At 43.6% G+C, this 16,131-nt stretch overlaps 1 protein-coding gene and 1 non-coding gene across 2 annotated transcripts in view; one reads left to right on the forward strand and one right to left on the reverse strand.

The window, feature by feature from the left end:
- Window positions 1-14,059: 14,059 nt before the first annotated feature.
- On the reverse strand, window positions 14,060-14,132 carry trnaa-agc (transfer RNA alanine (anticodon AGC)). The gene has a single exon. It is a non-coding gene; the product is annotated as a tRNA-Ala (tRNA).
- A 92-nt stretch (window positions 14,133-14,224) lies between these two features.
- Window positions 14,225-16,131, forward strand: part of LOC100565876 (USP6 N-terminal-like protein) — an 86,537-nt gene continuing 84,630 nt past the window's right edge. Inside the window, exon 1 of the mRNA XM_062967577.1 lies at window positions 14,225-14,467. The gene's annotated coding sequence lies outside the window, so the exon portion shown is untranslated. The remainder of the gene's footprint in view (window positions 14,468-16,131) is intronic.

Genomic DNA, 16,131 nt, shown 5'->3' on the forward strand with positions numbered 1-16,131 from the left:
AAGGTCAGTCACCTCCAAAGTCCACCAGTAGTCCCAGTTGGCCATGTTGAATTTGTGTGCCAAGTTTGGTCCAGATCCATCATCAAATGGATTCAGCATTCTCTGAATACAGGAGAACTATAACTCCTGGATGTCAAGATCAATCACCTCCAAACCCTGGCAGTATGCACATTTGTCCATGTTGTGTCTGTGTGCCAAGTTAGTTCCAGGTCCATCATTGGTGAGGTTCAGAGTGCTCTTAGACTGCAGGTGAACTATACATCCCAGTCCCTACAACGCCTATAAATTATGGTGAATTCTCCCCAAACCTTTCCAGTATGTTCAGTTGCTGATCATTTCCTCTGTTTGCTGTGTGCCATAGGAAAGGGTTAAGTGGAGGCTGTGGGCGGGGTCATGCAAATGGAGAGAGAAGGGAACACGGGGATGTGCTCGCTGTAACTTGCAATGTCCTGGGAGGGCGTGACTTGGTGGCTCCACAGCACTGAGAACTATAGCCTGTTTGTGGAGTCCAGAGGCTGTGTGAGCAGACACCGATGCCACATACACACATACAGATTTTCACTTTTTATTATGTGTATAGATTGTGTCACTTTATATGTTTAACAGCTTGTACAGATAACTGTACAATCACAGATAACTTTTGACTAGTTGTCCTTGGTATTTATGGTTTTGGTTTTGCTAATTTGATTTAAAATAGTATCTTTAAGAACCTTTAGGTCCTCCAGTATGATTATATGGTCAGCTTCCAGTAGAAGATCTCATTTATAGCTAAGTTACTTTCTAAGTGAATTACATTTGAATGTGGCGTATGAAGCCTGTGCAACTAAACTACAGATTGAGAACTCCCTGTGGTGTCTGGAAGGTGATGCCATGCAGATAGAAAGAACTTTTTAAAATCTTGAGATTAGATAGTAATGTAAGAAGGATAAGTAAGATAAACATTTCCCCTTTTCCTCCACCCACAAAGTTTGAGGCCAAAGCAGCACATAAGGAAAGGAGGATAGCTCTCGAGAGGAGTCCTGGAAAGGGACAGAATTTCCTTAATGTTCTTTAAAAACATTTCCAGGAACAGCAGTGTAGGAGCTGAAAAAGTGGGAGGGAGAAAAAAGTTGGAAGACATCCATCAAAAGGAGGCATGGCAGGTGCTATTCAGGAGCAGATGAAAGCTGTAATGCATGCAAAGTATCTTGTTTCTGAATGACAAGGATATATTATATTCATTTAGAAGTTCCAGTCTATTACCAACATCTAAATCATAACAATATTTCACAAACTACATGTTTCAATAATAACAAGTTTATGTTATGAACAACAGGTTTTTTCAATAGTCTGTCAGCGTTAACAATACAATTGCCACTGTGATTACTTTCTGCATTTAATTTCTCTTCAGCTTCAACTACATACAATCCTAGCCCCCGTCCTTTCTGTACCTGAGATTCTGAGTTGTACTTGATGCATTTAATGAAGTGGGCTATAGTTCAAACAACTTGCATGAAAGTTGTTATGAGTTACCCTTCTGTAAGTGCCACTGAACTCTTTCTTGGTTTTTCTGCAAAATATTTTAACATCTTTTGAAAACCCAGTTGTGCACACAACACTTAGACTTTTAAACTTTGGCCAGCTTTCTTTCACAAGACATTGCATCACAGTCAAGCATATCACAAGACTCTTGACATCTCTGTAGCTATCCAAGCTAACAGTAATGTGATTTCAACAGTGTTATCATTCAAACCATCTAAACTGGAGAAGTTACAAAATATCCTGAGACAAGAAATTCAACATTGCTGGTACAGTAGAGTCTCATTTATCCAACATAAACTGGCCGGCAGAACAATGGATAAGCGAAAATCTTGGATAATAAAGAGGGATTAAGAAAAAAAGCCTATTAAACATAAAATTACATTATGATTTTACAAATTAAGCACCAAAACATCATGTTTTACAAGAAATTGACAAAAAAGCAGTTCAATACACAGTAATGTTATGTAGTAATTACTGTATTTACGAATTTAGCACCAAAACATTGCAACATTTACTACAAAAACAATGACTACAAAAAGGCAGACTGCGTTGGATAATACAGAACATTGGATAAGTGAAGCTTGGATAAGTGAGATTCTTATGTTGATTTTAGTCTGGTGGTATGTATCTAAGACTGTTATCCTATCTGAAGTCTCTTTTCAGTTAGCTTGTTGCTGTGAGTCTCAAATAGCTTACTGCTGAATAAATTATCCACTGGATAGGCCTGTGTGGTTAAGATGTTATGCCATTTACATAATATTATACTAAACCATTTGCACTCAAACCAAGATGATATACTTCTATATATACATGTTCTGGATAGAGCAGTAACATGCATTTATAGAATAAAATTTACCAGAGTTTAATGAAGTTTACTCCCAGGACAGTATAAGTTTTTAATATGTGGTAACTTTAGACAAAGATGTTGAGATAGCTCAAGATTGTCCATGCTATCATATTTCCAATCTCTATGTAAGGTTGTGAAAGCTGGATAGGAAGAAAATCAACTCATTTGAAATGTGTTGTTAGAGAAGAAATCTATGGATACTGTGGACAGCGAAAAAGGCAAATGAATGGGTCTGACAGCAAATCAAGCCAAGCTGTAATACCTTGGACGACAGTATCTTTCACATATCACGAGAAGACACAATTCACTGAAAACGACACTAATGGCTTGGTAAGGTAGAAGGCAATAGGACAGTGGTTCTCAACCTGTGGGTCCCCAGGTGTTTTGGCCTACAACTTCCAGAAATCTCAGCCAGTTTACCAGCTGTTAGGATTTCTGGGAGTTGAAGGCCAAAACACCTGGGGACCCACAGGTTGAGAACCACTGCAATAGGAAAAGACCAGACTCCAGATGGATAAATTCAATCAAGGAAACAACTGCCACGAGTTTGCAGGACCTAAGCAGGGCTGTTAATTATAGGGTGACTTCAAAATCTGTCATAGGCTTGCCAAATGTCACCGCTGGCTTGACAACAGTTAACATAACAAAGTAAAGAAGGAGTAGGTGGAAGCTATGATATAGATTTAAAGATCAATTTAAGGGTGGAGGTGATACCTGCATACATGCTCAAGGCAATTATCGAAAGCATATTCAAATCTTCTCATCTCAATAGTATCAACACTAAAAGATGTGGCAACATAATATAGCAAAGCATAGGGAGGACAAAAATACACTCTTTCTTCTCTTCATATAAGAACCTGGGGAAATCCAAGGAAGAAGCAGGATGGGTGCTTTGGGACTGATGAAACAGAGTATAGTTGTGAGCTAATTTCTTAAGATATGATAATGGCTATAAACTTGGATGGCTTTAAAGAGGAGGTTAGACAAAGAAATCAATGGCTATCTTATCATGATGTCCATACAATATCTCCACTGTGTAAGTCAGTTCTCAAGCACAGCTGTTGTGGAGCAGGAGTAGAAGGATGCCTTCATGCCCTTCTTGTGGGCTTCTCATAAGTATCTGGTTGAACCCTTTGGGGGGAATGGAACGGCATTATGATGTAAATCAGGTTTCTCATGCTAAAATAAGGTGGTGGCCACTTCAAGCAATAGTAAGGATTTGGGGAAGCAGCAGTAAGGTATTGGAGAAGGGAGCTGCATGCCCTGCACTCTGTAAGCTATACTTGGCTGTGTTTGTGCCTAACAGAGGACACTGCTCACATTGCCATCTCTGGAAAAAGCCCCCAACTACAAAGGCACTACAAAGCAAGCTTCAAGCTGCAATGGGCTAGACAACAAACATCTACAAAAGGCATGTGGAAGGAAGCCCTCAATATGCATCAGTGTTCTATGGTTTGCGTGATAAACATCTGGACCTCAGACTGGTTCCAAGATTCTTATGTAATCATCTGCATAGAGTTTGAAACTATGTACATTAAGTAGTCAGTGTAGATGTGCCCAATGACACTATCTCCAGTCTAGCAGGCTTTTGTGAACCCTCTCCTTTTCTTCAAGTAGTTTCTGACTCAGGGGAATCTAAGGATGAAAGGATGTCATAAGAAATAGAGGAGCAGGCTTGTTTTCTGCTGCCTGGGGCCTGGGACTCGGAGCAATGGGTTCAAATGAGAGGAATTGAGATTCCACCTGAATTTTAGGAAGAATTTCCTGACTGTAAGAGCTGTTCAGCAGTGGAACTCTCTACCTTGGAGTATGGTGGAAGCTCCTTTCTTGTAAGCTTTTAAACAGGTTGGATGGCCATCTGTCAGGGGTGCTTTGATTGTGCTCTTCCTGCATGGCAGGGGGTTGGATTGGATGACCCATGTGGCCTCTTCCAACTATATCATTCTATAATTCTAAGGCCAGCCTAGCATATTCGACTATTGGATTATGACCTGTTAGGGTCACAGTCTAATGGAAATTATGACCTGTTAGGATCATAACCTATTGGGTAGCAAAGTTTCAGAGGTGTTCCTTTAGTTTATTGGTAATGGAAGATCACTGGGCACATAAATATCTTGTTTCTACTTGATGCTCTCAGCAGACAAAGATTCAAGTAGACTTCTTTAAAATAACATGTTTGTTTTACTCATAACTTCATGTATAGAATCATAGAATCATAGAATAGTAGAGTTGGAAGAGACCTCATGGGCCATCCAGTCCAACCCCCAGCCAAGAAGCAGGAAATCGCATTCAAAGCACCCCCGACAGATGGCCATCCAGCCTCTGCTTAAAAGCCTCCAAAGAAGGAGCCTCCACCACAGTCCAGGGAAGAGAGTTCCACTGCCGGACAGCCCTCACAGTGAGGAAGTTCTTCCTGATGTTCAGGTGGAATCTCCTTTCCTGTAGTTTGAAGCCATTGTTCCGTGTCCTAGTCTGCAGGGCAGCAGAAAACAAGCTTGCTCCCTCCTCCCTATGACTTCCCCTCACATATTTGTACATGGCTATCATGTCTCCTCTCAGCCTTCTCTTCTGCAGGCTAAACATGCCCAGTTCTTTAAGCCTCTCCTCATAGGGCTTGTTCTCCAGCCCTTTGATCATTTTAGTTGCCCTCCTCTGGACGCTTTCCAGCTTGTCAACATCTCCCTTCAACTGTGGTGCCCAGAATTGGACGCAGTATTCCAGGTGTGGTCTGACCAAGGCAGAATAGAGGGGGAGCATGACTTCCCTGGATCTAGATGTTATACCCCTATTGATGCAGGCCAGAATCCCGTTGGCTTTCTAAGCAGCCGCATCACATTGCTGGCTCATGTTTAACTTGTTGTCCACAAGGACTCCAAGATCTTTTTCACACGTACTGCTGTCTAGCCAGGCGTCCCCCATTCTGTATCTTTGCATTCCATTTTTTCTGCCGAAGTGAAGTATCTTGCATTTGTCCCTGCTGAACTTCATTTTGTTAGTTTCGGCCCATCTCTCTAGTCCAGGGGTCCCCAAACTAAGGCCCGGGGGCCGAATGCGGCCCACCGAGGTCATTTACCTGGCCCCCGCCCTCAGTTTTATAATATAATATATTGTATATACATATAATATTGATAATAATATTATAATGTAATACAATATAACACTAATAATAATACCATATAATAATATTAATTATATATTCCATATTACATATAATATTACAGTATAGTGGTATAGTTCAACATAGTAATATATCATGCTAATATTGTGCTATGCTAATAATATAATATATTGTATGTACATATAATTTGTAAGCCATTCTGAGTCCCCTTTGGGGTGAGAAGGGTGTGATACAAATGTAGTAAATAAATGCAGTAAATAATAAATAAATAAATTTTAGACTTAGGCTCACCCAAAGTCTGAAATGACTTGAAGGCACACAACAACAACAACAACAACAACAACAACAACCCTAATTAACTTGACTATCTCATTGGTCAGAAGCAGGACCACACTTTGAAATCCTGATAGGTTTATGTTGGTTAAAATTGTTTTTATTTTTAAATATTGTATTGTTCTTTCATTGTTCTTGTTCTTGTTCTTCTTGTTGTTTTTGCACTACAAATAAGACCAGGCCCGGCCCAACACAGCACGCTGACCACGCCCCCGCGTTGGGCGCCACCTTCCCAGGGGCGCTATTGAGCCCCTGGGAGGCGGGGCCACACCTGGCAGAGGCGGGGCCGCGTGACGCGGGAGGCGGGGCGTGCCCTGGTGCAGTCTGGCTGGGCAGCGGGGTTGCACAACGCAGGGGGCGTGACCAGGTTTGGCTGGCTTGTTCTCCATGGAGGAAACTCGGGAGCCATGCAGGAAGAGGAGAAGAAGGAGGCGGCGGAGGGGAGAGGCGAGGGCGGTCTGAGGAACCGGCGCCGGTCCCCCCGCTCCAACCGGGTCTTGGAAGGGCTTCGGGTCCAGGGCGCTGCGTGGGCGAGCCCCATGTGTGTGGGTCCTGCGTGTGTCTCTTCCCGTCCGGCTGACCCTGATGGATTCAAGGTCCCCGGAGCATTCCTTTCCCACAGGGAAGCGGCTTGGTGGGGCGGTGTCTTGGGCAGAGAAACCACTAAAGGTTTCCCTTCTCGCTCTCCTTCTTTTCTTCTCTCTCCCTCTCCAAGCGTTTCTATTCTTTTCTTTTTTCAGCTCAGCCCTTCTTCTCCTTACCCCCCCCCCCCCCCCCGTTCAAAGCAGCTGTTCAAATACAAGGGCTGCCTGCTTTTGACGGGAAGAGAGGATTTTCAAACAACCCCTAAAAGGCTTTGAACTCCCTCCCCAGACTGGCTGAGCCAGGACACACGCCGCGGGAGGGGCGCAAAAAAACTTTGCGTACCCTTTTAAATTTCCTCGGGCTGGTCCTGAATAAGACATATGCAGTGTACAGCGGAATTTGTTTGTATTTTTTTTCAAATGATAATCCGGCCCCTCAACAGTCTGAAGGATTGTGGACCGGCCCTCAGCTTAAAAAGTTTGAGGACCCCTGCTCTAGTCTGTCAAGATCGTTTTGAATTCTGCTCCTTTCTTCTGGAGTGTTGGCTATCCCTCCCAGTTTGGTGTCATCTGCAAACTTGATGATCGTACCTTCTAACCCTTCGTCTAAGTCATTAATAAAGATGTTGAATAGAACCGGGCCCAGGACGGAACCCTGCGGCACTACACTTGTGACTTCTTTCCAAGATGAAGACGACGCATTGGTGAGCACCCTTTGGGTTCGTTTGCTTAGCCAATTACAGATCCACCTAACTGTAGTTTTGTCTAGCCCACATTGTACTAGTTTGTTTGCCAGAAGGTTGTGAGGGACTTTGTCGTAGGCCTTACTGAAATCTAGATAGGCTACATCCACGGCATTCCCTGTATCGACCCAACTCGTAACTCTGTCGAAAAAAGAGATCAGATTAGTCTGGCATGACTTGTTTTTGGTAAATCCGTGTTGACTATTAGCAATGACTGCATCTGTTTCTAAGTGTTTGCAGACCACTTCCTTAGTGATCTTTTCCAGAATTTTGCCTGGTATCGATGTGAGGCTGACTGGACGGTATTTAAATATATAGGTACATTTCTTGTCCAGTTAAACTTTAAAATGTTTCAGTTTGTATCTTTAACTTATATTCTTTAACAGTCTCTTCAAAACTATATTGCTCTGTGCAGCTCTCTTTCAACAGTCTACTTCCAGCTTCAACTGTCTTCTAACTCCTAACACTGGCTTCTGGACTGAAACAGACGCAAGTCTCAACTGTCATCTTTTTACAAAGCATTCTAAATAGTGATAGAACCAGTCACATGATCTCCCACTGCTTCAAGTACATAGAACAGCGTTTCTCAACCTGGGGGTTGTGACCCTTGTGGGGGTCGCGAGGGGGTGTCAGAGGGGTCACCAAAACCATCAAAAACATATTCACAGTGCTCTCCGGAGGTAGGTGAACAACCTCTCCCCTAAATCATTGTCAATTCCTCACAAATTCCTCCAGTATTTTCCGGAGTGACTCAGAGCCCCGATCCTGCCTCATGAGCTGGCGCTGGAACGGGCGCGTCATCCTCCTCTTCCCGATCCCTAGCCGCGCCCGCTTTCGTTCCCTTGAGAAAGAAAGTCCTTCGCAGACGCCTCTCCGGGGAAACCCCGGGCTCCAGGCCTGGGCGGGGAGGCGCCTTGGGAACGCCAAGCCACAAGCCCTCCGCCACTCAGACCGTCGCCTAGCAACAAACAAGGCGGCCGACTCGCCGCGCAAGGATGTTTCTCGGAAAGGAAACGTCAGAGGCCCAAGCCCCGCCTCCCAGCGTCTCTTAGCAACGGCGGGGTTTGGGCCCCATCTACACTAGGCCTGCATCTACACCAGGCCTGGGCCAACTTGGGCCCTCGGGGTGTTTTGGACTTCAACTCCCACAATACCTAACAGCGTAAGCTTAAGCGGCCGAGAGGCAAAAGGAAGGGGCCTGAGGCTGTTAGGAATGGTGGGAGTTGAAGTCCAAAACTCCTTGAGGGCCCAAGTTGGCCCAGGCCTGATCTACACTGTAGAAGTCATGCAATTTGGCTCCCCTTTGACTCATGGCTCAATGCTATGGAACCCTGGGAGTTGCAGTTTGGTAAAGCAACATCTTTCTTTGGCAGAGAAGGCTAAAGACTCCGCAAGAATATAACTCCACCGCACCCACCCCCCACCCCCGTCCAGGCCGGACCTCATCCCCCCCTCCCCCCCCGCTGCCGCTCTGATTGGTTGCAAGGGTGCCGATTCTGGGACGTGATTGGCTGCTTCTAAAACTGGGCAGAACGTTTCCTTCATCTGCTGCTGCTCAGTCGTTTAGTCGTTTCCGACTCTTCGTGACCTCATGGCCCAGTGCTTCATCATCGCTCGTTTATGTCTGGAGAGTCTATGTAGGCAATGTGCTGTCGAAGGCTTTCGTGTCCTGAATCACTGGGTTGCTGTGAGTTTTCCGGGCTGTGTGGCCATGTTCCAGAAGCATTCTATTCTGAGATTTCGCCCACACCTATGGCAGGCATCATCAGAGGTTGTGAGATTTGTTGGAAACTAAGCAAGTGGGGGTTGGAATGTCCTGTGGAATGCCCAGGGTGAGACAAGGAACTCTGGTCTGTTGGAAGTGTGAATGTTGCAATTAATCACCTTGATTAGCATTGAAAAGCCTTGCAACTTCAAAGCCTGGCTGATTCCTGCCTAGGGGGATCCTTTATTGGGAGGTACTAGCTGGCCCTGATTGTTTCATGCCTGGAATTCCCTTGTTTTCAGAGTGTTGTTCTTTATTTACTGTTCTGATTTTAGATCAGAGAAGTCAGCCATAGCAGAGCACTTGATGAACCAACCTGGACACAGCATATTATTTGAGAACACAGAAATGCTGGGCCACACTTAACAACTACAGTAGAGTCTCACTTATCCAACACTCGCTTATCCAACGTTCTGTATTATCCAGCGCTTTTTGTAGTCAATGTTTTCAATACATCGTGATATTTTGGTGCCAAGTTCGTAAATACAGTAATTTCTGCATAGCATTACTGTGTATTGACTACTTTTTCTGTCAAATTTGTGGTATAACATGATGTTTTGGTGCTTAATTTGTAAAAGCATGACCTACTTTGATGTTTAATAGGCTTTTCCTTAATCCCTCTTTATTATCCAACATATTCGCTTATCCAACATTCTGCCGGCCCATTTATGTTGGATAAGTGAGACTCTACTGTACCATGTCAGACTACACAGGGAAGCCATTGAAATAAACAAGTATATGGACAATTTCAAGGAGGAAACCATGAAAATGAACACAATCTGGCCACCAGTATTTAAAAATTGCTAAAATCAGGTCAGTAAATAAAAAAACAACACTCAGAAAACAGGGGAATTCCAGACAGGAAACAATTAGGGCCAGCAAACACCTCCCAACAGAGTATTCCCCCCAGACAGTAAGCAGCCAGACCTTGAAGCTGAAAGGCCATTCAATACTAATCAAGGTGGCCAATTAAAACATTCATACCTGCCTCAAACAGACAAGAGTTCTTTCTCCCACTCTTAACATTCCACAGGTATATAAACCCCACTTGACTAGTTTCCTACAACTTCTGAGCATGCCTGCCATAGATGCAGGTGAAACGTCAGGAAACAATGCTTCTGGAACAGGGTCATACAGACCAGAAAACACACAGCAACCCAGAGTCTATGTAAACAATATTTCATTGTCTTCAGCACATAATAATATTGTTAGGAAGTATATTAGATCAGGGGTTCATAATGTACAAAATCTGTGTGATATATCCATTAAAAGTATTTGCCCAGTGGAACTGTGTGTGAGGTTTTAGATAATTTGTTATTCATTTACTGCATCCTTATTCCAAAGTCCTGTTAGGATCGGTAGTCTTTGCATGCCTCTTCTCGCCAATTGCTGGTCTGCAGGTTTACACACTGCTTGCTTTTCCATCCACATTATCTTCCTGCATCACTCTTCACCTGCATATCTATAGTTCTGGGGTCATGTAAACATGTATTGGGTGGAAAGGGGTAGTGAATAGGAAAAGTTTAAGACGCCCTAGTGTAGAGGAACAAAAATCATGTGTCAATGTCTGTCCTCTGCTCCTTGCCTTTTCAGCTTGAAGTAGTTTGAAGAATCTTGCCAGAAAACACACCTTTTTCTATTGCAGTGGGTTAGAAAGAGATAAGTGTGGAAAACAAACAGGAACCTTATCCCAGAACAACTTCAGTCTGTTAGTGTTTGTTCCAAGATGCTTTATTGTCACTTGAAAAATTGGCTGAGGCTTTGCAGGGAATTTATTTTTCCATTGCGACATAATATTTTGAATAACAGCTGCTCTCCCACCTACTAAAATGTAATGAGTTCAGAGTTTCAGGGATTTGGAGAATGACAGAGTGAGGGAGAATGAATAGGTGTGAATTAAATTTCCTCTTCTGCCAGATGTGTATAGATCACACCTGTCTACAACTTAATAAGGCCTATAGAAAGTCCCTGGATATTAAAATTGCCAATGAGCAGGGGAAGAGAAAGACCCATGGGCCATTTTCCTGAGTCTGCTATGGCTGCATCCTAACGAATCCAGTGGTTTGCAGTTGAGTAATCTATGAGGACTCTCTGGCCGGGAATTCAAAATACATCTCCCTAAAATGCAAATCCCACTGTTCAATAGGATGGAACCATGGCAGCTAAGGTGGAGCAATCGCTCTGTAACTGTGTAATATGAAAGGGCCCCTGAACTCAAGGGCGAAAGTAGCATATTCCCCAATGTTTTCCAGATAAAATTTTTGGATATTTGTAGCCAAGTAATATCAAGAGTGCAATTAAGATGGCAAAAATTATTACCAAGGAAGAACACACATGCTAGGAGAGGCTGCTGCAATTTGCTGTTGCCTGTCTGCTCTGGGAAGGGAAAAATTCTGCCATCACTTCCCGCCCAATGAGTGAAATTCTGCTTATTATTGACTCTTGGTGCTGTGTGTTAAATATACCCTGCACACAGCTTTATAGGACAAGACTGGGTGGAAAACAACTTTGGATCTGCAGATGATTCTAGCAACCCTTTGTTATGGCCATTAGTGCTGATGTTAATTGAAATCTACGTGTGCCCTCTCCATAGTATATCAGACTAAGGACTCATTCAGCCAGGAAGTTTTCTAAGTAATCTTTGACGGGTGATTTGTCTTTGAACTCATAGCCTCTAAATTTTCATAGATCAAAATTGGGATATATGTGGCCAAGCAACAGCAGAATGCAAATCACAGAGGCCAGGAGAGGCTGCGTCAGTTTGCTTCTGCCTCTCCTGAAAGAAGGAGACTGCTGTGTGACTCAGGCTTTGCCTGAACTCAGGGAACTGTGTGAATAACTGCAGAAGCAATATCAGTTTCATATGTCTATAGTAACTTGGTGCATCTACATTTGAAACCACTTTTATCTGCCCTGACTCAATGCTATGGAATTGTGGGAGCTGTAGTTAAGTGATGCATCAGCACTGTTTGTCAGAGAAAATTAAAGACCATGTAAAACTCCAACTCCTGTGATTCCATGGCATTGAGCCACTTTCCTAGTTTTCAACAGACCTCACACCTCTGAGGATGCCTGCCACAGATGTGGGCAAAACATCAGGAGCTAATGCTTCTGGAACGTGGCCATACAGCCCGGAAAACTCTCAGCAACCCACTGCATTAATTCTACAGTGTAGATGCACCCTTAGACATCAAAGTGTGAGGGCTGCTGAAGCTGAATGTGCTGTTTGCTTTTGCAAGCAGTACACACAAGCTTTCCTATTATAAACCAAGGAGTGCTGCAGTGTTTTTCCTTTGCTTTCCAATGTAGTACATCTCATGCCTGGATAAATATTATTAATTCACCCAGGAGAGAGCGCTGTGGGCACACCTGTCTTATGCGCACCAGTAGCCTGCCTTTGAATGCCTCATGACCAAAAACCTTGTGATTGGCTAATATTAAATAATTATTGGAGGAAGTAATACAAAACGTCAGAGTATAGATCAAGCTAGGAAAAAATACATTAAGGAGAAAAAAGAAACTCTCAGACTATTAAGAAATACTTTATGTATAACTAATGACCTTAAAACTACATTCATGTATGTTTAAGATTTCCATTAACAAAGAAATCGGTGAATAGGTAGTTGTGAGTTTTCCGGGTTGTATGGCCATGTTCCAGAAGCATTCTCTCCTGACATTTTGCCCACATCTATGGTAGGCATCCTTGGAGGTTGTGAAGTCTGCTGGAAAATAGGCAAGTGGGGTTTATATATCTGCAGAAAGTCCAGGTTGGGAAGAAAAAAACTCTTGTCTGTTTGAGGCAAGTGTGAATGTTGTTGTCCCTTCATTAGCATTAAATGGCCTTGCAGATTCAAAGCCTGGCTGTTTCTTACTTCTTGGTGAGTGTTGCCTGGTTGGAGACAACTGAATAACTGAAACCAGCAATAGCATTTTAATTTATGCTTTCTTTGCCTCTTTTTACATAATCTTGCTCGTTTTCTCATAAAGAGTAAAGCTTGCTAGCTGAGTTTATGATGAATAGCAATCCAGTGTTCCCTCACTTATCACGGGGGTTAGATTCCAGGACCACCCACAATAAGTGAAAATCCGCGAAGTAGGGACGCTATATTTATTCTAATATTTATACATTGTTTTAGTAGTTAGACATTATTTTAAGTCTTTATCAATCAGTTGTGTGTTGATAAATCGCCTCCTTCTCCTCCCGTTGCCACTTGGGCTCCTTTTCTCTCCCTTTGGCTTCTCCTTCCTCCTTTCCTTAGGCTGTAAATTGTAATTTTTTAAAATTTATAATAGTATTTTAGAGTTTATTGAAAAACTGCGAAACAGTGAATCCGCGAAGTAGTGAGGGAACACTGTAACTAAAAATGCATACAAATATGCTTTGATATTACCAAAATCATAGGATCTATTAAAGATCTATTCTTTCACCCTGGACCTTCCACAGATATGTAGACCTTCCTTGCTTAGTTTTTCCAATAGACCTCACAACCTCTGGGGATGCCTGCCATAGATGTGGGCGAAACATCAGGAGAGAATGCTTCTGGAACATGGCCATACAGCCCAGAAAACTCACAACAACTCTATTAAAGTAATAGTTTTATCTGTTTGGAATGATATGAGAAGCCAAGGAATTAAATGTATATATTCATTTTACTTTTGAAATCAATCAGGCAATTAAATCGGAAATGTTTTGAAGGCACACAACAAACAAAGCACATCCCTGTATTGTAAAATGGATTTTTAGGGCAATAAAATTGGCAAATTCCTTCTGAACAATTTTTTTCTAAAAAAATCCTTATGTGAAGGCCATTTTAGGTTGAAAGCACACAATAGCGAAACATTCACATCAAGACAATTTTAGAGGGTTGCTGTGAGTTTTCCAGGCTGTATGGCCATGTTCCAGAAGCATTCTCTCCTGACGTTTCGCCCAAATCTATAGCAGGCATCCTCAGAGTTTGTGAGATACGCCTGCCATAGACGTGTGCGAAACGTCAGTAGAGAAGCTTCTGGAACATACAACAAAACAAAAGCAAAACAACTTAGTGATTCCGGCCATGAAAACCCTCGACATTTACAAGTAGCTTTTTTTTAAAAAAAATGTTTTTGAAAGACATGGATAAATCGGAAGGATTGAAAAAAAAAAACATTTGGAGAATGCGGGCATCGATCCCGCTACCTCTCGCATGCTAAGCGAGCGCTCTACCATTTGAGCTAATTCCCCATGTTAAAGACTGCGGAGTGCAGCCGAGGAAAGTACTATCGCATCGACCCAAGTATTTCGTACTGCGCATGCGTGGCTCACGAGGAGGAGGCTGGGCTCGCTGGCGCCCGGTTCCTCCAGTCAGTCGGTCAGCCAGCGAGGGAGGCGGGCGGCTGTTTGGTTGTTCTGTCCAGATGTTTCTTATTGTGTGATGGTTTGCCTCTTTGGCGAGCCTCTCTCCTAAGGCGGCGGCCACATCTCTGCCCTGGCCGGAGGACGAGGACGATGAAGAAGAAGAGCGAGGAGGAGGAGGAAGAGGAAGCAGGGGTCCCAACCGCCCGCCTCGCAGCCCTGAGGTAAAACAAGGGCGGCCATGGAGGGGGAGAGAAGCAGTATATAATAAACCCAGGCTGTGCCTCATCCTTGAGGCTGTGGGGAGGGCGGCAGGAGGAGGAGGAGGAGGGAGCTTGTCACGTCCATTATTCTCTGGCTCTTGTTAGGGGCCTTCGTGATGCCATTGTCTCTGTTTGGGTTTGGAGCGGTGTGGTGGGATTCTGGGTAGGACCCATCTGGCACGAGAGCGGGGGGAGGTGTAGGGGAGGGGGGGGGGTCCTCGAATGGAAGGAAGGAAGGTGCAACTCCTCCTGTACCTGAAGGTGACTGTCTGAGAGATGGTAGGAATTTTGCTGGTGTACCTCTCACCTCACCCTTCAACGTCACCCGTTACTGAGCCTTCTAGAATGGGATTAGGATGGGTGTTGGAGCCCTTCAGTTTGCTCCTTATTCTTTTGATTGATTAAAGGCATGATCATCAAGTTTGCAGACGACACCAAATTGGGAGGGATAGCAGAATTCTCCAGAAGACAGAAGCAGAATTCAAAACGATCTTAATAGATTAGAGAGATGACTGGCCAAAACTAACAAAATGAACTTCAACAGGGACAAATGTTCCACTTAGGCAGAAAAAAATGGAATGCAAATGGGGGACGCCTGGCTCAACAGCAGTACATGTGAAAAGGATCTTGGAGTCCTCGTGGACAACAAGCTAAACATGAGCTTACAATGTGATGCGGCGGCAAAAAAAGCCAATGGGATTTTGGCTTGTATAAATAGGAGTATAGTGTCTAGATCCAGGGAAGTTGTGCTACTACCTTTCTATTCTGCCTTGGTCAGACCACACCTGGAATTACACTGTGTGCAATTCTGGGCACTGCAATTGAAAGGAGATGTTGACAAGCTGGAAAGTGTCCACAGGAATGCGACTAAAATGATCAAGGGTCTGGAGAACAAGTCCTATGAGGAGCAGCTGAAAGAGCTGGTTATGTTTAGCCTGCAGAAGAGAAGGCTGAGAGGAGACATGAGGGCCATGTATAAATATGTGAGGGGAAGTCATAGGGAGAAGGGAGCAAGCTTGTTTTCTGATGCCATGGAGATGCGGAACAATGGCTTTAAACTAGAGGAAAGGAGATTCCACCTGAACATCAGGAAGAACCTCACTGTGTGAAGTGTTCGACAGTGGAACTCTGCCCCGGAGTGTGGTGAAGGCTCCTTCTTTGGAGGCTTTTAAACAGAGGCTGGATGGCCATCTGTCTGGGGGTGCTTTTCCTACTTCTTGGCAGGGGGTTTGACTGGATGGCCCGTGAAGTCTCTTCCAACTCTATGATTCTAATATATTATTTCCATTGGATTTATTGAGCATTCCTCTGAGCTGCTAGTTTGTCTGTGAACTATCTGACAACCAAGATATCAATGATTACATGACTGTAAAACACAAAGTGCTAACCTTTCATTGGTTAGCACTCCTTCCTTCAAGCTCTCACAAGCAACATCTCTCCAGAATTTTAGAAGGGTCTTTTATAGTCCTGAATTTAGATGCCAGGGACTGAAGCTGATGCTTTTTGCATGCAAACAGGGCCATAGCCAGAAAAAAAATTCGAGGGGGGGGGGGTTTGCAACTTAACTTTAGCAAATTATGAAGAGTAGTTCCATAACACACACACACACACACAAAAATAGAAAT

The sequence above is a fragment of the Anolis carolinensis genome, chromosome 1 (assembly GCF_035594765.1).
Source record: "Anolis carolinensis isolate JA03-04 chromosome 1, rAnoCar3.1.pri, whole genome shotgun sequence".
NCBI lineage: Eukaryota > Metazoa > Chordata > Lepidosauria > Squamata > Dactyloidae > Anolis > Anolis carolinensis.